General features: G+C 36.1%; 1 protein-coding gene and 1 long non-coding RNA gene across 2 annotated transcripts in view; both read left to right on the plus strand.

The window, feature by feature from the left end:
* Positions 1–24,256, plus strand: part of LOC100651358 (diacylglycerol kinase 1) — a 148,060-nt gene that overhangs the window by 88,771 nt on the left and 35,033 nt on the right. The window lies entirely within an intron of this gene.
* On the plus strand, positions 9,698–12,319 carry LOC125384961. Its single transcript, XR_007223838.1, has 2 exons — positions 9,698–11,603; positions 11,707–12,319. It is a non-coding gene; the product is annotated as an uncharacterized LOC125384961 (long non-coding RNA).

Consider the following 24,256-nt stretch of genomic DNA (forward strand, 5'->3'; position numbering starts at 1 on the left):
AAATAGTGCAATTTTCTCTTGCAAAATTTTTTTGCATTGCAGTGATTGCATTTATCTGATCCATCCTGTACGTTAAAATATGACTAAAAAATCCCAAAATTATTGAAAATACTTGCAAATTCACCATTGCAAATTTATAAAATTTCTATGAAATATTACAAATTTCGATAGTACATCCAAAAGACCAACATGCTTTTATTTAGTAACGAGTTCAATTTTTCCAAGTATGAAGCAGGCAAAAACCTCAATATTTTCCACATTTTATATACAACGAAGTTTACACTTCAAAACAGTTTCCGGAATAGTGAAAACATCTCGTTGTAAGAAATTACTAGAAACGAGTTCAACACAATCACGTTTACACCAGGTTCTGTAAATTCGAACTCGCGTGCTTTTACTTCGACGTTCGTCCACACTACCAATTGTACAAAGAATAATCGAGTACCCTCGGCGTCGTAGCCGCGAAGAAGGTCAAAGCGCGCTAACCTAGCCAAGCGCGTTAGCGAGGAACAGGGAATAGCGTTCGACAGCCTCGAGTGGCTTCGCTATCTCTTGCTAAAACCGAAGCAAACGGAACTCAAGCAATCAATTGCTACGAGCGTTCAAAGCTTCGCGTTTTCAGGCGTCTCAATAGCAAAACATCGGCTCCGCTAGCCCACACACCATGCGGATGACGGCTCAACACTGACTGCCACATTGGTCATTGATGTCCGGAGCGCTTAAACTTCTTACCAATGTAAAAATTGAAAGAAAATTGGCAGTTAGGGAATTTTGAATATGACCGACAAATAGAATATACTTTGAAATAAAAAGTATCCCATTGAGCAATTAAACATTTTTATTAGAACATCAATAAAAAAAAAAATGAAAACAAATGTTGCATCTAACGGTGCACTATGTTAAAACACTTTAAACATAAATGTGGCTCATCGATACAATCTGGACAATAGGTGGTCACCTTTTTGGTCCGATTCTTAGCAACTTTTGATCCTGACTGTTTAACATTTTTTTTATAGCACTCTCTGCAAAATTTTCGTGCCAAGTACGCTTGCCCTTCCTTCTTCTGCACTTCGTGTCGCAATCTTTGTCGAATAAGTATATAAAAGCTGATACCTTGATTTTTGTTTTGGTTGCTTGTTTATAGAGTATCATCGCGTTTGAAATTGATGTATTTAACAATAGCTCTAAAGCTAATTTTATATACCACTTGAGGGTTCTTCTATGTGGTGTAGAATATGCTATCATTTGATCTGATAAATCTACAGCACATTTTCCTCTGTTGTAATCTACCACTACCATTGGTTTATTACAAACATGATATTTTTGCGGACCTCTACCATTTCAGCCGAATGTTTCGTCGAAATCATAAAAATGTCACGCTTGTTTTTCCACCTTACTATTATATATAGAATGAGCAAATACTGTTTACTAATATCTTGTACACGTTTCAATAATATATTCTGCACGTTTTGTTTACAACGAAATAACAAATGCAAATGGTTTGTTGAAATAAACGAAGCCTTATTACAATATGTGGCTATCAACCGTTACCAAGGCGCCACCTTGGGTCACCCGTGACCACCAATAAGATAAACGGTCCATTGGGGAAGAATGTTGTCTTACATCATCAATTTATTATTATTTTTCCATTATATGCTTTGAATAATAAAGATACTCCCATGGCGTCCTGAGCGAAACATATGATTTCGGCATCGCAGTCGAGGTGTTAATTTATGTCACCCTTAAGTGTTTGACGCTTCCTGTTTCCCATAGCAGAAGGTGATGGAAGGCAGGAGGCCGCCCCAGGCGTTCAAACTTCACATTTTCTTACAGTATCAAGAAAATATATCAATGATTGCTTTAAAAATCGACCAATGTGGGCTCGTTAGAGCAATTAGTCGGTAGAATAACGAATCTTCTTTCGATCCATGTAATACTTTTTACGTAATATTTACAAAGAATTGAGGAGTCCAATGAGAGAATGAAAAAAAGAAATATAAATAATTACAGGAATGAACATGTAAACATTCATACTTTGCATAGTAAAGGTTTTTAGTATGGACGAAATTTCTGTGTGAGAACCTAACTTTATCTACTGTTATGTCAAATGAAAAATTTGGTCACTCATAATTCCTTTATATCCACACAATTAATCTTTGCAGAAATATTGCATCCATGATCTTGCGTCACGGATCGTAGTTTCCACTCCAGATACATAATCCAAATATTTCGCATTTAGTTGGGGCTTCGCGACCGTTTGAACGAGCGCAGCGGGCTGCTCGATCGACTCGGCAAAAGGTACTCGAAGTGGAGAAACTCAACCATACACAGACGGATTACCCGTTCGGACAAGAATGTTCGCCGAGAACTCGCAATTAGGCAAGAACTTAGGATCTTGTTCGCGTAGTTCGTTTGTGTTGGCCCGTTTGATCGCATATTTCCGCCATTAGCCGGCCAGATATGCAAGAGAAACGCCCCATCGAGTATCGACTGGCACTCCTCCACGTCGATAATGATTCTCTACGGAAATACGAGTAGCTCTATCGAAACTCGGCTGACTGGCAAAGCAGCTTACATCTCGTACAATCGTTCATGCTGTTGAATACGCCAAATCAGCTTTGTCACCGCGACCACGTTCCTCTACCAAAGGAAAGACACTAATTGTAAAACTATTAATTGTAGTCGTTTCTGGTGAAACCAAGCTGTTTCTTCGTCTTGTTTCTTTCCCTGAAAGTACACTGTAGCAATTAGTTCAGTTTATGAGATATTCGGAAGATAATACAACTGCATAAATTGAAGAATAGAAGAAAATGATGATGTGACGGACACTATATTTTTAATTTACCTGAATTAATTTTCTACTATTTATGTAATTTTCGTATAATAGTGGAACTTATAGAAGTGTCATTTGTTTCTTAAGAATTGAGTATTAATTGTGTTCTTGCACTGGCTCACGGAAGTATTTCAACGTTTACCTTTAGTGCTTGGTGTTAAGCGGCGATCGTCAGCTTCCTTCATTGCAAACAAAATGCTTGGTATAACACACGTAATATGTATATTCGTAAAAGATTGCTACAAATAAATTAACAGAATGTGGAGTTAATCAGTTTGGCTTCTGAAAGGCTCATATCGTATTGATGATACGCAACGATCAATTTCCAGCTGATATATTACGCATAAACATAAATAAACGTATACCGCAGGCGAATAAACACGTCGAACATATGAATAAATCAAGCATACGATAAACAAACATATAAATAAATAATGAATCCAATAGAGGAACGATACCCGCAGTATTTTTTCCTAAGAACGATGTAGGGAATTCGCAGAGTGCCCATATTGAGCATAAATGTATAAATTATCCAAGGTCAAGTGCTTAGTGTATTCATTCTTATACTAGTTAACGTTGTATGTAAATAAATGTAGTATAACAGTTAATACAAATTATGAATTAACGAACTCCTATCAATTAAATCCATTTACCTGAAGCAAAATTCCTACTGTTCGAATAAAAAGTCATAGATTTTTTTTATTATTATTTATAATTTGTACTTTACAATTTGTCCAACTGGACATTTGCCTCACAAAGGATATAACCTAACAAACACGAAGATGGTATCCCGCTGGAGGTAGTCACCCACATGATAATCAAATAGTTAAAAAATTCTACCAAATGTCCAAATTGGACAAATTGAGAATGAAAAGAATTAAATAAAAAAAAAAACTGGACATTTGGTAAATTTTTCTAACTTAATCGCTAAATAACACGTGGGTGGCTACCCCCAGCGAGATGCTATCTTCGAGTTTGACTGTTTTATTTCTTTAGTGAGATCAGTGAGGTGTTTTCTTTCTATGAGAGTTTTGCTCGCTTCAGCGCCACCTGATTTGGATGTGCCGCCGTTCTTTCCTTGTATTTCTTCTTTGATACTCGTTTCTGACATACTATGGGGCGTTGACTATTGTTCTCATTATCTTCGATTGTAGCGACTATAATTTATTTATGTGGCTCATTGCTGCTGTCCCCCATAGTGGTATTCCGTACGTGCAAATTGGTTTTATTATCGTTTTTTAGATTTTTAATTTATTTTCTATGCCATTAATTAGCCAGTTCATGTGTCTTCTAAAAAGTCGTAGGTGATACTTCAATTCAATTTTTCAAATTACAAATTTTCTCACTCCTACCTATCCTCTGAAATCCTAGAATAGACGGCAGATCAAACACACGTATAAACGAACGAGTGAAAGAACTCGATAAACGAAGCAACGTGGAGACCTAACAATGACGAAGATGACAGAGATACGCGAGCAGAAACGAAAAAAATTGTAAACCGTAAAGTTAAATGTCAGTCTGCTAGATGGAGGATAATCGACGAGCTGAATCGAAAGTTCGTTTCCGACGGACGATCAAATCAACGAACGAAAGTTGCCACATAGGCTCGATGCCTTTTTTTCTCCTGATGCAGCGTTAGAGTGCAGAGGTCGTCGATATCGAAATCCAATTTAGTGGAACAAAGGGGACCGCGAATCTGACGCGTACAAGGTGTTAAACTCTTCAACGCTGGCGAACTCTAATCGTACCACATATTCGCGTCGTCTTTCTCCAAAATTTCCCCGAACCACCTTTCACTTTTGTAAATTTTCTTTCTTAGAGAAAGAACGTAAGTTATCAGAACCACGTGCTTTACGACAAAGTATTTCTTACTCAGACGTCTAAGAATGAAAATATAAAATTTGAAGTACGTTATTTCCTTGCATAAGGATAATTGTATACAGCACATTATGTTTTATACAGATTCGTATGTTTGGAGAATAAAGTTAAATAAGAACAGAAATCACTAACATTTTTTCATATTACGTGAATTCTCTATAATTTTGCACTTTCAAATTTCCTATAAATACAGAAAAATCCTCAGTTTATCGCGGAATCTTGCTTTAACAATAAAACTACCGATAGTTAACACGAAGCTATTTCTTCTTCCAAAATCAGTCAAACTGATTGGTCTTTAAAAAATACGTAATAATAGAATATTTTTATATTTATTGATTTATTACTTTCTTACAGAAGCAATTCCACGTTATGTAGTACATTTTTGGTATTATTAATCCATCTGCGACCATGATCGACCTAAACGAGGGTTGGCACATTTATAAAATTGTAGAACCAGTCATTTTGACTGCTGTGGCATTTTTAGCGTTATTATCTAGCGACCGATCCGGAATTTTCCTGATAACCGACATCATCATATCGAATGATACGAGGTAGAAATTCTAAAAACGTGTGGCAAGTTGTAGAAAACGAGGAAACTGGTTAATTGGGTTTCGATAAACAGATTGCAGGACCCTTTTACACTTTGAAAAGTACCAGTCGTTTTGACTGGTATTGGTATGAGTAGCCTTGATACAAAATTATTTTCAATTTAAATACATAAAAAACAAAATAAAATTCATTATATTATGCTTTTAGGTATCGTTGCGAAAGTCATTACATCATTGCGGAAGAAAATATAACAAACAAAATTGTAAATCCAGTCAATTTAACTGGTGTGGTAGTTCTAGTGTCAATGGGAAATAAATAGATACACAGAACGAAATAGTTATGTTAGGTATGTTTGCTTGTGATAAATAAGTATCATCAAAGTTCTGTTCCAAGAAGACAACATAGAATTCTCGATCATAGTACAAATAATTATAAATTGTCAAAAAAATCTTACGTATCCGCCAAATCATTAGTTTGTCAAAGAGTTTATCCACTGTGATCATATTGTAATTCGAGAAGAACGTAATTTTGCATTTCAACACGATTTAGATTACCCAATGCGAAAAGATTACATCGTGCGATTAGAAATTCCAATGGGAATTCGCGTAATCACGATGGGAATTCAATTGGACACGCAATTGGGAAAAATTGGACGAAAGAATCGAGTTGCAACGACGGAGAAAGAGATATTCGGTGGAAAAGATTCTGACTACTCGGTCGAGAAATGCTGTTTCTGCTCTGGCCACGTGCCAGCATCCGGCACGGCGGCGTGAAAAATCGCGCAGTGGAATCACGCTAATTTCCGCTAATTTCCGCTAATTCCGTCGCACTCTTTTACCGCAGGAAAAGCACGTTGAAATGTGCGACTGTGAAAGTCGACTGTTGAATGTCTCGAGTAATTGAACGAGTGATTAAGCAATCGTTTGTTCTCGGTTGAACAAACGAGCCCAGTGTCCCGCTGTTACGCCGTGTAACCAGAGAAACTTAGATTTTACGATGTTTCATCGCGCGTTCCTGAAAGTTTCTGTTTTCAGTCGATCATATTCACTCGTTTTCGCACGATCGCTGGCAAAAAATAAACGCACCGCATTTAATGCGATTCATCGTGGTTTCTTCGGATTATCGCGTGTGATGATCGCGAGAGAAAAGGAAATGAAACGAGAAAAAAGAAGAAGTAGAGAGAAAGAAAGTGCCAGAAGGACGAGAACGAAAGAAAAAAAGAAAAAAGTAATACGAGTTATGGCGGTTCGTTCGGTTTATCACGAGTGATGATTACACTAAAATGAAGAGAGAAATAGCATGAGGTGGTAGGACGTGTAGGGTGCCAAAGAAATGTGATATCTTAAATGGTGTTTAGAGGAAGGACAAGTAATGATGTTTTGGTTTAACAAGTAATATTCAATACAACGAACTGATTACAATACTGTCGTACGTCTTATTATCATACTCGACTCTCAACTTCTTGATTCATACTCTCCGGCTCCTCCACTCACACTCTCCGGCTTCTGCGCTCACTCTCTCTGACTTCTCTACTAACACTGTACGACTTCTAACTAACACCCCTTAGGCTAGCATCCCTTTGTCTTTCCTTAGCCCCGCCACGCATGTGTTCCGCAAACATCCGTGGCCAGGGTCACATAGGCCTTTTCTACGAAACTATTCACTTGAAGGACCGACGACACATTGATGGACCCGACGGCGCCTCGGCTCTCGCGACATTGTTTATGGTTAACTAGACATTTTTCTTAGGCCCTTTTCCACGATACTACAGAAATACTCCGCGGATTGATTTGAACAACGAGTTTAAAAGGACTTGACAGTCTTATTAGTGCGCGTTACCTGGACTGCTGTACTTGTGCTGTTCTTCCTGTGCCAACGTCCAATCCACTTCACTCGCCACTCGCGACGCGTGACTCCGGGTGTAACTGTCTGTAACTGTGTCCAGCTTTTCCTCGTTTCCCTTTATATAGAGTACCGAGGTTCCCGAAAGAGAAAGTCTTCTTCCGGGGTAGGGAAACGGTTTTTTTCTTGCCGAAGACTCTTGCACATTTTTGTAAGTCCCAGGGTTTACTCTTTTACGACGTCCTGGCCAGCATTTTTTTCTTTTACGACGCCCTAGCCTCGGACGTCGTTTCGCAGGCCATGTGGCCAACACGTGCGCTTAAATCCTGAAACTTTCTTTACGGCCATAGGCCGCTCCGAGCAAAAAAAAAAAAAAAAGAAACGGAGAGAGGGAGAGAAACAGAGACAACGAAAGGAAAAGAAAGAGGGGAAAAAACGAAGAAGAAACGAAGGGGCGAATGAGGAGAAGAGTGTGAGGATGTAGAGGAGAAGAAGGGAATGGGAAAAAGAAGAGAGGAAAGGAAAGTAACGGAAGGGGAAGAGTAATACCTAGTTTCTTCCACGTTCATTTCAAGGTTCGAGCAGGGATGACCTAATGCTTGCTTAACGAAGGACTTTTATATTCTACCTCGTCACTATCCAACTTTAACTCTATTTTATCATAACTCCATTAAGACTTTTAATCGCGAACTGCCTACGCCTCACTCTGAAGTTTTTCCAATCTTCTAACTACTAAATTTACACTCTAAATTTTAACTAATTAGATACATTACGTTTAACCACTGTAAATATCATACTGATGAATCCTGCAAAGATTGCAGTTGATCTATGAAATGTATGCGAAATCTTCTTACAAATATTAGCTCATCCGAAAATTTTCTCTCGTTTTACAAAGAAATAATGGACGCACGACATTTCTCGTTTTATATTATTTTATCGAATTACGAATGATCCATTTTGTTCTATCAAAATAAAGATCACAACGTCGTGTGTCTGTAAAAGAAAGACACTTTTCGGACAACCTAATACTTATTGGTATATACGTGTTTATGTAAAAATTGTGAATGTATAAGTAATTACATCGATATATTGAAGTTATGGCTAAAAAATATGCGAAATATGTAACGCCCATCAACTAGTATAATATTCATTATTTCGAACAACGATCGTTTATTTTCAACAATATAATCTCACTTTGTAAATTATTAGACAAATATAAATTACGATGGTTGAGAAGATAGATGGATATTTCTTATAAATTCGCCCGTTTTATCGCGTTCTCCTGGCTGTTTTTATCTTTGCTGGATAAAATCGTTATTCCTTCTCGTGCGTTCGATTCATCGACCAAACGACGACCAAGACTTCTGCGGCTGCTCCTGGATAAATAGAAGGAATCGTTACGCACGTTTTATCTCTTTGTTTCAGTGATTTAAACTGACCTCTCGAGTAACCAGCCTCCGTTCTCCGCCGTTATTTATGCGCTAATACCAATGTCAAAAGCATAAAAAATATTTGCTAGCGCAAAGAATAGCACGACGAACGTTGGATATGAACTGTGTTTCTTTAAAACCCGCTAGAAGAACTTCATAAAAATTTCAAATGAAGAAAAATGTAAAAAAAAAAAAAAAAACAAAGGGAAGGAATTAAGGAAAGAAAAGTAAATCTCGTAACAGGCTAAAATATAAAACTTGCATAAACAGTAGTTTTTCAGATGGTACAAGTATCCTTAATTTTTAATCGCGAGCTCTTTCCTCTTCGTAACAAAAGAAAAGCAACCCTTTGTCTATACGTTGTAGCAGGTCTCCCAATAGTATTTCCTCTGCTCTTCTCGCATTTAGGTAAATAAGGATGCACCGGAGTAAAGATTCGTAGCGCGATTCCTCCACTGTTTCCATTATACGTAGAAACGCGATATCTGTGGAACTAAAGCCGCTTGCTGTTTGCCGCCCAACCGTTCGAATCGCTGGAACCGTCACGATTGCCTTTTTATTTCGCGCGAAGGGGACTTCATTGCTAATTTTAAAGTGGATCTACCGAGGGAAAAAGACGATTCCATTTTCCTTCTTCGTCGTTCCCTCGATTTCATCACGGAACGTGGCTCCATTTTAATCGTAACACGCGTGATTACTTACGAAAAAACCAACTTTCACACTCTTTGAGTCGCAACGAGAGGCACAAAGTGGCGGAAGATGAGACACACGTGTATTTAATTTATTATAAGACGATTATTTTTGCGAAGAAAAAAATACCTTTTCTGCTCTTGACCCTTACCCCGATCTTCTTCCGCCCTATTTCCCTCTCCCTCTTCCACCGATTAACCGCTATTTTGCCTCGGCCAGGTCTCTTTATATAACTATCGATTTATTTAAGCGCGCATTACATTCCCTTCCCCTTTTAGCAAAATTTTGCCTCGTCAACGAAACGCGCATTCCACTCCGCCCCAGAGACCAGACTTGTTACCGCGAACGACAAGAAAATTTCATTCGAACAATACCATCGTGCTACTGTTGCCTAAATATATTCTCGTTCAATGTTCCCGCTTCGACGATTCTCCGTGTCCGGAAACTTGTGTCTATATAATAGAAAGCGGAGGCCAAGCATCGTCAAACTGTCATGCATAAAACATTAACATTAACGAAAACAATTTGTGAATGCGACCTATGGAGAATTCCTCGACCCACGTCCTCGTTTTGTCCAATGGAGAAATCACAGAATGTTCTAAGAATTTTTTAACTTTCTATCGACATTAAAAATGCATCTGATTTTGGCGTGCGTGTGTGTGTGTGTCTGTGTGTAGATTATGTGGGAATATTAACGAAAGCAATTTCTAATGTGATTTATAGCGAATTTCTGAATCTACGCTCAATTACTTGAGGAATAAAAGAGGAGAAAAGGGCACAAAAGATAAAATGTTCGCGATATTAAGCGATCCGAGGATTAAGGTAATCCTCTTCGAGGAATTTCTTGCTATTTTATTAACATCAAAGATCATTTTCGTCATGTACGGATTATTTATTGCTGTAAATAATTTATTATTAAATGCTTGTCAAATAGTAATGATAAATATAAATAATAGTAGTAATAAGTATCAGTAATAAGTAATAAACAAAAGTAATTCGCGACACAATTTATAGAACATTTCGAAATCTACTTGTTTCGTGAAAGAATAAAATTTAAAAAATCGAAATATGAAGTAGTTTGAAAATTTCGATAGCTGTAGAAATTCCATACAAAAACAGTTTCACGAAACGTAGATAAACAAAGATAAACAGGGGCAGATCAAGATGAATCGTAAAAAAAGGGGTTCGTGTTCTGTATCAGACTATGATATTTTCGCCGAGAATGGATTTCTTCTGAAAGTCTGGACAGACGCATCGCAACCGTCGTACATCATCTAAAATTGCGATCATAGCATCGTATCCGGTGATGCAATCGCGATTTTTCCGTTGTATCGTGTTGTTGATGGTGACAAAAAGCACAGACTGCGGTGAAATTAATCGACAGAGGATATTAGCGAGCAGAGTATCTGATACGTAATGATTTAATGACAAAAAGATTTCTCATTCTCGGCGTATCTTTCTAGATAACAAATTCGTCCATGGATATACTATTAGGTCGTCCGAAAAGTTTCTTTCGTTTTATAAGCAAATAATGGTTGCACAACATTTTCCGTTTTATATTATTTTATCGAATTACGTATGATGCATCTTGTTCTATCAAGATGAAGATCACAACGTTTGACAAGTTAGGCTTCATGTTTGCATAAAAATGCATGTGTAAAAGAAAGACACTTTTCGGACAAAAAGTTCAGCACATATTTTGGAAAAGATGAAGGCAAAAGAATTGCTGCTTCAGAGTTCCAATAACTGTGAGCGATTAGAAAGAAGATACGATAAAGTTGGATATAAAATCTTTAATTAAATAATACACATAAAATAATACCTATAGTGCGAATTTTTATGCATTTGTGAGAATTTGTAAAATATCAAAAAGCACATAATACGTAAAGATATATAAAATATCTAAGACATAGTATTAGTTATAATATTTAATAAACAAAACAAATATCTCCACGAATGCTTACAATTTAATAATGTTTAAACGCTAGAAAATGCTTGTATGTCAAAGAAATTCAAAATCGAAGGTATATGAAAGAATGCATTATACAAGAGAAAAATAATCATTTTCAAATACGCTAAAACGCATCGTTACAGATCTATAGAAAATCTCTCGAAAAACTGACAAATTATTCGCTTTGATCGCTTTGGTAATTCCACACTTTATAAATCCCATTACGTCATTCGTTAAAAAGGATCAGATATTACGCAATAAAATTTCAAAAGCCAAAATCAAAGTCGACTCTTATTTTAATTAAAATTCCAATCAATGGAGAGCAGATTACGTTTCTCTACCCTCGGATGTATCAAGTGTGGTGGCACGCAAAAATCCGATACCGTCTCATCGGTTCAGGCCAATTAACCTAAGAAGAAGCGGTCCGAATGTAAGTAACGGTGCTCTTGGACGACTTTCGGATTAACCATCTTCCACTACGGAAGATTATTAAAGCAACAAACTGCTCTTATACTTACGTTCCCTCATGAAAGCCTGGTCTTCGCGGTTTCGTCCATTGGCGCGGGAGATGTCGAAGGACGCATGGAGGTGGAGGAATAGACAAGGTTGAAACGAAAGGTAGAAAAAGCGGGTGTTCGTGGATCGCAAGGGTGCGGTTGCCTAGCTACTACGTGACGTCATCTGTGACGCAGTCGAACAAGAGGAAACATCCGCATCGGAGTGACAAGGATGTGCGATAGAGAGCGAGGTCACAGCGTCATCATCCACTGGGATCCACTGAGAAGGTGGATTGACCAGATTAAACGTATCTTTTCTTCGAGTTCGCACCGAGACCTTTTCTACTCACGGGGCTAATTTCATCTACGCCGGAAAGGGTTGACAGAAATGTAAAACACATCGACCAGAAAATACGCCATTTCCGGTATGCGCTTAGATTATTTCCGCTACCGGATACCAGCGTTTGGTATTGCGTTTTGGCCCATTGGTATAGCACGCGTAAACGTCTGATCGTAGTAGCGTGGAACGACCTACGGTTTGACACGAGAAACGTTGGAGCGATTCTATGTTCTACTATTATTTCATTCTCGCTTATTGCATAAAATTGGTGTTTCTATTAACTACAATAAATATTTTAATACATTAAAAGAGAGTTAATTCAACAATACCATTACAAATGAATATCTAGGCCAATAATTTCCCGCCTATTGCATAAAATTGATGTTTCTATTAACTACAATAAATGTTTTAATATATTAAAAGAGAGTTAATTCAACAATACCATTACAAACGAATGTCTAGGGCAATAACTTCTCGCCTATTGCATAAAATTGATGTTTCTATTAACTACAATAAATGTCTTAATATACTAAAAGAGAGTTAATTCCACAATACCATTACAAACGAATATCTAGGGCAGTAACTTCAAAAAAAACTATACATGTTCGGAAAGACAAGCTTTCATTATTATCAAGTTTTATTACACCTCGTTAACTACGATTAATTGAATGAAATATATTTAGGAATACAATGAATTTCTCGTAGTTTTTGTATTAAGAGTGTATTCTAGTCTAGAGGCATGAATTTCGGGCGGTTTTTGAAGCTCTGTACAAACAAAAAATATTTTTACTATCCATTTTTTATCATTTGTTTATTGATATTTTAAGATAACATAAAAAATTAACCGAAAAAACTCAAAATTCACAAAGTTATGAGCTGGCAAAGTGGGGGCCAAAAAAAGGGTGTCCTGGCGTGCATGATTTCAATCCTTCTGGTCATCGGAAGCAAAAAAGCCGAAGGGATTCTTAATTAGAATAGATGCGGCTATAGCATGAACCTTGGAAAAGTCAAACAAATATTTTTTCACAAAATGGCGGCAGTTTGAAAAAAATTTTCCTTTTTGGCATGTTTTTTTGGCAATTCCGAATTTTTTAAAAATAGTAAAATTAAAAATTTTGATCCGAGCGTGGTTGAGGCGAAATTTCAAATAAATCGGTTCATTAGAACTTGAGATATCGTGCACACCAACTCGAAAAAGGTAGTTTCGAGAAAAACGCGTTTAAAGTTTTGAGACAAGTTTACTCGGACAGCGTCTACCGTCTACTGTTCATTTCTGTCTGTCGTTCCGAGCAGACCGGAGCAGATGCTGCGTCACAAAAATGGCTGTAACTCATAAAATAATTGAAATTTTGAAAAATCCTTTTAAGGGCATATTCTTGAATGTCTAAACTTTGGAAATATGGAAAAAAATTTTCGATTTTTTTCAAATTTGTAAACTAGAATACCCCCCTAAGAAAGTTAATGTTGAAGTAGCAAGTATATGAAAGAAAAAGAAAGATTTCATACTCAGAGAGGTATAACAAAGATATAACAAACATATACCCGATACGTCATAAAACCTGTTACCCGATACCTAAGAATATCATAAAAAAACTGAAAGCAACAATGATTAATGTCGAGCGAACAAAAGAATAAAGTAGTATTGGGTGAACACTGATGTCTGACCACAGACTGGCAAATACTACTGATGCTCGGAAGAAAAGACGCAGGTACGAGCATCTTGCTACGACTTTTCGTGCTAATATAAATTGTGTTGTAAAGATGGAATTCTTGGCGACCTCGAAATCATACATCACGTTCGGACATGCAAAAGATATATCTCCCATAAAGGAAACTTCTCGCCGATACGAGGCGTACGAGCCGACGGATATTACATTTTCTCCGGGTCGTCTCATCTCGCCTTGCAACGATTATGGCTACTGATGTCAACTTATTCATGCTCGATGAAGCATATCGCGGATGCCTCGTGTTGCTTCTGAAAACGACCATCAAAAAGACAGGATATTTAAGTTAGACGCCTGTCACTTATTTCTTTAGGATTCACCGTCTGTTAGCTCGTATCAATACGCATTCGACAATCATTTATTAATGTCGAACATTCGGTACGTTTTCTACCCATCCATGTACCATTGAGTAAAAAAAACATGAAACGATATTCTTATTAAGTCAGCCAGGAAATGCAATTTTGTATTTATTATATTTATAATTAAAATTAGATATAATCTTAGATATAATGAAACAATTGAAATATTGTGATTTTTATATTTGTAATGTAGGAACTGTACTTGGAATCGTGTAACATTTCCGAAATCTCGATTTGCTAACCATTACAGCATTATTGAACTATGAAAATAGTTTGTCTAATTCAATTAATATTTCTATTACTAATAGCAAACAGTATAAATAACTTAAACTCTATAATTTTTAAAGAAAATTTCACCGAAATTAAAATTGAAGATAAATTGGTTTCATAACTTTAACTATACAACGATGAAAATTCATTGAAATGTAATATACAGGGTGATTGGTAACTGGTGGTACAAGCGGAAAGGGAGTGATTCTACGCGAAAAAATAAGTCGAAAATATAGAATAAAAATTTTTCGTTTGAGGCTTTGTTTTCGAGATAATCGACTTAGAAAATGTTCATAGAAATTTAATTAGAAGAGCAGAAGTATGTGTTCGGCAGAATGGGCAACATTTTCAGCAATTTTTGTAATAATAAACTTTATGATGACTTCATATTATTTCATTATGTATTCCTAATTTTCCGTTATGGCAAAAACAAACTTAAACTGCGATAATATCCATCGAGACAACGATCTACAGTAAGATTCGTTATAACGAGACGTGATAAAGTGCACGCGTACCGAACGAAAATTCAAAGTCGATTTTCTCGAAAACGAAGCCTCAAACGAAAAATTTTTATTCTATATTTTCGACTTCTTTTTTCGCGTAGAATCGCCTCCTTTCCGCTTGTACCACCAGTTACCAACCACCCTGTATATTGTTTATTATATTTATTGTTGATTATAATATAGGAGAAAGATTGTAAAAACGTATGATATCAGAGACATGTAATAAGAAGGTGATAGCAATCTTAGAAATGTTCATTATTTCATACTGCCACTTTAATACTATGCAATTCTTAACACTATCACTGCCACGCCAAAATCACATGTTTCGCTCAGGACGCCACAATGTTTTGACACAGTGAACCGTTAGATGCAACATTTGTTCTTTTTTTTTTTTTATTGATGTTCCAATAAGAATGTTTAGTTGTTCAATGGGACACTTTTTATTTCAAAGTATCTTCTATTTATCGGTTATACTCAAAATGCCCAAACCGTCAATTTTCATTCAATTTTTACAATTGTAAGAAGTTCTGGTCACCAATGACCAACATGGCAGTCAAAGTGTTAACCTTCTCACGGAACATTTTATATTCCTCAATATCGAAATTGACTTCTCAGATAGTCCTATTTCCCAGAAATGACCAATCCGAAATATAGGAAATCGATATGAAGCGAACGTAGAAAGATCTTTCTTATGTCATACGTACCTGCCCCTCGAAAATAATTGTCCGTAATCACCAGACCCTTGAAAAACCTCTTGAAGAACGTCTGGAGAAATCAGATCGCGTTGAACATTTTTTTTTATTATTATTTGTACTTTACAATTTGTCCAGCTGGACGTTTGGTAAATTTTTCTAACTTAAAAGCAGCACGAGTACCATTCGTGTTAAAACTTGGGCAAGAAGCTCGCTATGACAGGAGAACCGACACCTTGTTTTCGCGCTTTGCTTTGCGCTATTTTTTATTAAAGCACGACATTTCATCTGTGTGAAAGATTGGTCGACTTGGCAGTGGATTGAAAACAACGAGCGAAATGAAAATGGAAATAATAATACATAATCGAAGCACGTAAAATAGGACGAGAGTAGTTTCTTGCGACAGTCTGATATCGATTCCTTTCATCGCGTTGCTTTTTCGCCAATACTCTAATTGTGAAGAAGCGATAAACAAAGTCGAAAAAAGAGATGCGGAACCGAAGAGGGAAAGTTATTCGACGAGAAAATTCGCAGCGATTTCATAGCAAAATGGTCGTTTTAACGTGGCCGAAAATACTGGACGCTGGAAGATTCGTCCGCGAAATTTCACGCTAACGAACCGGATAAGCGCGACGAATAGTTAACGGGAACGATAAAAAGTCGAACGAGACGCGACAACTACGAGGAGATCAGCGTCGATCGCTGGCTGTTATGGTTTCTTTGCGAATATAAAATACGAAAATAACGTGACGAAGTGCTTGGCTGCGTATTACGTACGAAGTTATAAAACGCATGCAGCAGCGTATAATTCACGGTGACACGCAGCTCGTCGATGAATTTACTATCTCGGGGGAATCGAATGGGAAAAAATATGGACGAGCAATCGTGCAGAAATCTGCATATCGACAATAACGACTATGTAACAATCGGAATTTCACAAGCGAAAGAACTACGTGATATAATTGTGAAAGAAACTCGATGATCACGAATTACTCTGAAGCTCTGAGCTTTTTCTGCGACGTAACACAGATGCAAACTTGTTCGGCGTGAAAAAATCCTGAGCAATGGGAATATCATGAAAGGACGTATGAAAGAAGACATAAAGAAAATGTCAGGCCGAAATCACGATGCATACACGGCACCTTACTGTAGACGGTGCACGAAAATTTGTCTTCTCTTTATAGTAAGCAGCTGATAGGAGCAAGAAGAAACGGAAGTAAAAATAAAACAGAGAGTTTTCGAAGAATCTTCGCATAGGAAAATTGACTATGTAATTTCAGGGTGCACCGACAACACGGCTCTTTTCTTCTGTTTTTATCTTCGCCTCGCCCTTTTCTTCCACCAGACCGTTTATCTTGCTTGCTGGTTGTTTGCGTACATCCGTTCCAACGGAGTTTCAGCAATCGCTGGGAAATATTTACCAAGACCCTAGCTAGCCAGAGGCACGCTTTTCAAGGCGAGCCAGAAGGAATAAGCGGGGGCGTGAAATTAAAGCGACGCGACGCGTCGGGAGGCGGCCGACTAATCCAACGCCACCTAATCACTTTTCTTTATTGCGTTCTCAAAGCGACCGTCACTTCGAACCAACCTCGATTGTCCATAACAATCGAAGACGCCTAAGAGATATCGGGATATTTATCTTCCGCTTTGTCACGTTCCAAGGGTTCACTTTCTAAAGATGAAGACCACGAGGCAAAGACGTAATAAGCCACACCTCTGGTTTTTTTATATGAAGATTACAGGGAAAAACACAATAAGTACGTTCTTGTTCATTGTTTTATTTTAATTTTACTGTACGCTTTTATCAACAGAATTATACTTATCATATTTTTCTCCTGTAATCTTCAAAATCGTTGCATATTATTTTTTATTACTTTAGTCAAACATAACGATGCCGTAATAACGTTTAATTTCTTTCTTTAAAAATTAGTTTTTAAAATTGCGAATGTCAGTTGAAGAGTATCGAAATTTTAAAATTCGATTCTGCCGCGAGTATTGTCCTTGATATTACGGTTGCCTTTTCCAAGTATCCAGGGATTACTAGAAACAACAAAAACCCTTTTTCGCGAGAGACAGGCCGCTTTTCAAGATATTGAGCAACGAGCAAACAAGTAAAAAGGAGGAAAAACAAGTGGAAAGCTACTTATTGTATGGAAAAGTAGGTCGATCATGAAGATCGCCACTTTTTTACAAAAGAAAAGGAAATTTTGCAATACAACAATTTATCGATTTTCTTCTTCGAACGTGGTATCCCCTGCAGGGAACAAACTTTGCTGTAAAATAACTGCTTACGGAATTTCCTCTGTTCTAAACAACTTGCATAATTAAGCGAATGGTCGCGATCAAAAGGGATTCCCTTGTTAATCGGAAACAGCCGACGAACCAGACGCCGGGCGAAACTCGCTGCTAATCAAGGTTCACCGAATCTATTCCTACCGTTAAGCTACCATCCTTTATTACCAAGGAAAAAGGTAAAAGCGGTGGAAGAGAATTGAAAATAGTTCGTTCGATTGAAATACAACGAACACCGAGCAAAATTAATCCTTTGCACTCGTATGTCGAATGTAACTCGACATCAGTTTTTATCTCAGGAGCTCCTTTGCCGAGTCCCAGCTTTTTTTGTGAAACGCGCGAAAGAAAAGCAGGATTGCATCCTGGAAATTGTTTCAAGATATATCATACGCTTAAAAATTACCAAATACAACAATAATGCGAATAAAACTGGCATTAAGTTGTCCGAAAAGTGTCTTTCTTTTACAGACCCATCTTTATACAAACACGAAACCTAATCTGTCGAACGTTGTGATCCTTATTTTGATAGAACAAAATGGATCATACGTGATTCGATAAAATAATATAAAACGGAAAATGTCGTGCATCCATTATTTCCTTATAAAACGAAAGAAACTTTTCGGACGACCTATTATTTAAGCGAATTTTTTCCTTCCTTTATTTATTGAAATTGTCTTATTTTTTAGTTAAAGTAAACTTCAAATAAAACACTCAAAAGCATTGGGAACTGCTGCTAACGAAATTGAAATAAAATTCCAAAATGGATTATACGTAATTCGATAAAATAATATAAAACGGAAAATGTCGTGCATCCATTATTTCCTTATAAAACGAAAGGAACTTTTCGGACGACCTAATATTTAAGCGAATTTCTTCCTTCCTTTATTTATTTAAATTGTCTTATTTTTTAGTTAAAGTAAACTTCAAATAAAACACTCACGAAATTGAAATAAAATTCCGAGTGCAAAGGGTTAAAACAAGATCCTTCCACCGATTATTTCTTGGTTAGAGTCTGTCAAATTTTCAAGACAAAAATGCATCTTGTGTAAAATAGGATGGCTGAAAAGCGGCCGATTAATGATGAATAAGAAAACGTATTTCAAATCTCTACCGCGCTGCTTCTTTTACCTAAATAAACGAATATTCTCTTTTGGAAACATTGGTTTGCTGGAGAGGCGCCAGACTTTTTATGAACGATAGCCTACGAGGTGTAGGTTCAGATTAATTGAAAAAATGGGGTTTGTAGAATTGAGGAAACTACGGAATCGTAAAGTAGATGAAAGATTGTCGGGTAAGATGGATCTGTAAATCAATCATTCTAAGATATAAAAAGTAGTGTTTGTTGAATATCGAAAAATCTCGTTTTAGAAAAGAATAAATAGAATTTGTATGTTCGGATATTTCTGGACCAATTTTCTGTTTAGGTCATCTCTTAATCGGAAACTTCTTTAATCATTTAACAAGCGACAGTCTCAGTTAGATTGAAATGATCGCAAATACAAATACAATATGCGTTCAATTTGGTGAAAATGAAAACAAACGCATTAAGTTAGAAAACAGTGCATTAAATAAGTAAAAGATATTATTATATCCAAGAGATTAAAAATGATGAAACAGGTTCAATTTTAAAACGTCGTTCATACTTGTTTGCTTGTAACGATAAATCTCAGAAATTGTGTACATATACTGAAATCCTTCCATTCTTTTTCAAATGTTCTTCCTCAGATGTATCATACCGAACGAATTTCAGAGAAACTTCAAAAGTTCTATGGTTCGTTAGAATCGAAAGTCGCGATATTTTCGAATATTGAGTGGCTGAAAGAACGAGGTAAACATCTGTGCGCGGTAAGAAGAAAATGATGTAGTGACGTCATTGCACAGATGCATGCCAGATGCAGACGTTGGGTGCACCGACCTTCGTGCCGTCGTCAGCCCGAGCTCTGCAGCTAGTGACGTCACCGTTTGCCCATACTCCCGTTTCCATGAGAACAATGACGTCATAGTTTCCGGGCCGTGAATATACATTGGTTCTAGGTCGGTGAACCGATATTCGCGGGTTTTATCGAACGCGCCAACCCCTCCTCGCTTTCTCCACCAAAATGAATAGACTATAAAATAATAGCATATAATTAGTTTAGAATAAAATGGTTTACATTCTAATTTGGATATTTATTTATATAAATACTTATAGAGAAACTTAACCCTTGAAAAGTATCATCGCTATGCATCGTAGACGAGGATATACGCAAAGACTTAAAAATAGCAACGATCAAAGAAGAAATCGGCAGGTACGCAGGAAAATACAAGGAAAAAACGGCAACACATCGAAGCGAGCAAAAGTCTCATAGAAAGAAGACGAAAACGAAAACAACCTACTGAAGAAATAAAATAATCAAACTCTAAGATGGTATTGTTATCGATGGTAGCGATTAAGTTGGAGAAATTTACCAAACGTCCAGCTGGACAAATTGTAAAGTACAAATTAAATAATAATAAAAAGAAAACTATGCAGCATAGAAAATCGCTTTAATTCTATGTGCAAAATTTTATTCCAGGGCAATGAATAAAGCGAAACAGAAACAATGAAATATTTTATTATCGTTTGACATTAATCAAGAATTAACGAATTATTGTTTAGAGTGCTTAAAAATAATATAAAATTTGAAATTTCATTTTTTCATTTCAATTGTTTCTCACTTATGCATATATCACAGAATGCATATAATACAGAAATATATATGAAGTATTATAAGAAATATATATGATCGTCCTAAACGTTAAAAGCTGGATACAACAGTAGTTTCAGTCAGGGAATTATCAGCCAAAAATTATTAAAATAATAATTCGGAGTTGAAAAAGTGAATTAATTATTAGAATGGGATGAGAAATGATAAAACAAGTTGAAGAGAAATCTGTAGTGAAAGTGGTTGTTACGTAAGAAGATGGTCCTTTGCTCCAAACAACGTGAACTTTTAAAGATAATTGCTGATTCACAAAGGACTGGATATGTCGAGAGGAATAATACTTTTACTCGAATGAAGTATCTCATTAAAATACTTAACATAATAATGCACCAAAATTTGTGTTTCAAGCGAAGATCGAGGTCGTTCGTCGAGGTTGCGAGAAGCTTGCGAACTTGGCTTTCCACGATGCGAAACGCAAGAGTTCTCGAGAATTCTTGTTTATTTATAAATCCTGAACCGCGTAATTCGAGAGCTGCCGCGAGAATCTCGTTCCTTATTCTATTAAGAAGCTAATGCGAAGAAAGAGACCGACGACCAAGAAAGCGACCAAGCGATGGTTGCGGTAAAAGTGGCCATCCCCTTTTCCACAGATATATGTATATTATCCTCGGGAACGCTGTCTCGCATCTTGATCGTATACCTTGCACGTAACGACCGACCTCCTTCGATTTGACAACACGTAATATCGCGGCTGACTCGAATGTCTTCGATCTCTGCAGTCTCTAAAATAGAAGGGTTTACAGAGGGTAACACGTGAAAGATTTTCTCGCGTATGTTTTATAGTTATGTGCAAGCCAAGTATGTGTTAGATAGCAGTTTATCGCAATCATACATATATCAGAGCAGCTCCTACACACATCAATTGGAAAAAAGAGAGATTTTGGTTGTAAACTTTATACAACTTATGGTCGATTTGGACTACATCTTTTCTCAAAATTTTGAAATATTCCGCCGAATCCCATCATTCGAATTTCAACGCATATTTAAAACGTATTTACAGATATCAACAATCAAAATATAAATCTTGTACTAAAGAGATGAGGATGATGATTATATGAAAAAATAAATAATGCAAGAGATGAAATAAAACTTTACTCATATACTTTAGCAAAGGTTATTAAAACTTCTATGAAAAATCATGACTCATTGGTATAATTCTAGTTGGTATGATTATAGTGTAAATGTTTATCAATGTAGAATATTTCGAATAGATATAGAAAAAGGAAGAAGAATAGAAAACGTATATATTTCTACTACTTGTATTCCAAGATGTTGAATACATATATGAGAGAAAATGTTGTGAGAAAACCCGGATGCTGGATGAATGCGTACGTCAAATAGTGCGTACTACAGCATATAGCCGTCATGACAGAAACAAACAGAGAAGCCTAGCTATTTTCGGACCATCAACCAGTCCACCGTATATTTAGATGATACGTACCCGTCTATCTCTCATGCTCGGTGTTAACGCGTGTGTCTACGTAATTATTCCCTTTCGAATGACGCACTCGAGAAAGGGTGCCACTGACCTCCTCAAAAACAATACAGAAAGAAACATCGGAAGCATTCAATTCTTCCCACCATATTTCTCCAATTTCAGTTTATTACTTATTATATTATACAAAAAGTATTACTATCAATAAGTACTAATAGTTTCCTAATTCTTGTGATGATAAACAAGGTAGAGGACTTAAACTTGATGGTAATGTTTATTCTTGAATCTATTTACTATTTATTATTTACACTACTAGAAATATTTCCAATTCATATAATGAGAACAAATATAGAAAGGTTAGATTTCATAATAACTATCAATAAGTACTAATGTTTATTCTAGAATCTATTTACTATTTATTATTTACGTTACTAGAAATATTCCTAATTCATATAATGAGAAAAAATATAGAAAGATTAGATTTCATAATAACTATCAACAAGTACTAATGGTTTCCTAATTCGTGTGATGATAAACAACGTAGAGGACTTAAAGTTGATGGTTATGTTTATTCTAGAATCTATTTACTATTTACTATTTACGTTACTAGAAATATTCCTAATTCATATAATGAGAAAAAATATAGAAAGATTAGATTTCATAATAACTATCAACAAGTACTAATGGTTTCCTAATTCGTGTGATGATAAACAACGTAGAGGACTTAAAGTTGATGGTTATGTTTATTCTAGAATCTATTTACTATTTACTATTTACACTACTAGAAATATTTCTAATTCATATAATGAGAAAAAATACAGAAAGGTTAGATTTCATAATAACTATCAATAAGTACTAATGGTTTCCTAATTCGTGTGATGATAAACAACACAGATGACTTAAACTTGATGGTAATGTTTATTCTAGAATCTATTTACTATTTACTATTTACGTTACTAGAAATATTTCTAATTCATATAATGAGAAAAAATATAGAAAGATTAGATTCCATAATAATATTCACAATGATACTTACATTTTCTAGAATTGTTTAATTATTTGAAATATTTTTAATATTTCAGAATTTTAACTTGAACCGTACAATAAAACTTTTTGTTATCCAAGCAGTATGGAATTTATGGAAAAAAATTTTTGGAAAAAATATATTACAGAGCAATGACATGGCGCTAGCATTTTAGTAAAAATGTACGTATATGCAATATACATAATATTAGATCGTGTCGGATTAAAGGACTAGATGAAAAGTTGGCCTTCAACATTTGAGAAATTGGAGAAAGAGAAGAAGAAAAATAGGTGAGAATGGAAAATAAAGAAAGAAAAAGAGGATGTGAAAAGAAGCAGGGTGGAAAGGACTTAACCTCACGTGTCGGCGACGAGAAGGGTTTTTTTTCATCACAAAACTAAATCGAGAGATCAAACAGTCTCGTTCCGTTTCTAACGGAGAACGTTGAAAATTCGTGGATTCGAAGATCGATTCGTTGACAGATGGCAAACAGTCTAAACCATATTTTAGATTGATTAAAACAAATATAGATACCATTTGTGAGTGTTGCTTCCCCCCCGTTTAGAAACGTTCAAATAAACTGACAAATGGGTGAGAAGGGGTCGGCTAAGAATAGTCTGTATATCAGAATTTAAAAAGCTACGATGCGTAAAACTCGAAGCGCGCATTAAATCTGTCTGCAGGCTGCTCATGAATGTTACTTCCAACTCGGACATTTCATTTTTCTCTAATGTTACTAACAAGCTTCTCTTTTTATCATTATAGCATTATTATCGGAGTATTATGTTGTACAAACGTCTAATTTTTGCTGCAATTCTTCTTTGGAATCCCAACTATTGACTAGCCGTCCGTTCCTGGCATTCCACGTGGTAAATTCCACAAATGAACCGTGGCCAGTCGCTTATGATGTTGGCCTACCAGAACCCATCAAGTAATAGAGTACGTTTGTACCTTGTGGACGATCGTCCAGCCATATATATTTATCTATACTACTTAAATTCTCACAAGGAATATTTTACACCTTTTCCAAATATCGTGACCCAAAAATCACTCGTATATGAATTATTAGGAATATTTGTATAATTTAACGTTACAGTAAATGTAAGGGAAGAATTTGAATTGAAATTCTGTATTGTTTATGCATTCAATAACGACCGATGCAATTTAATTTGATATTTTCGTCATATTTTCAACGTTATGATT

This window comes from Bombus terrestris, chromosome 1, assembly GCF_910591885.1.
Source record: "Bombus terrestris chromosome 1, iyBomTerr1.2, whole genome shotgun sequence".
In the NCBI taxonomy this organism is placed as follows: domain Eukaryota; kingdom Metazoa; phylum Arthropoda; class Insecta; order Hymenoptera; family Apidae; genus Bombus; species Bombus terrestris.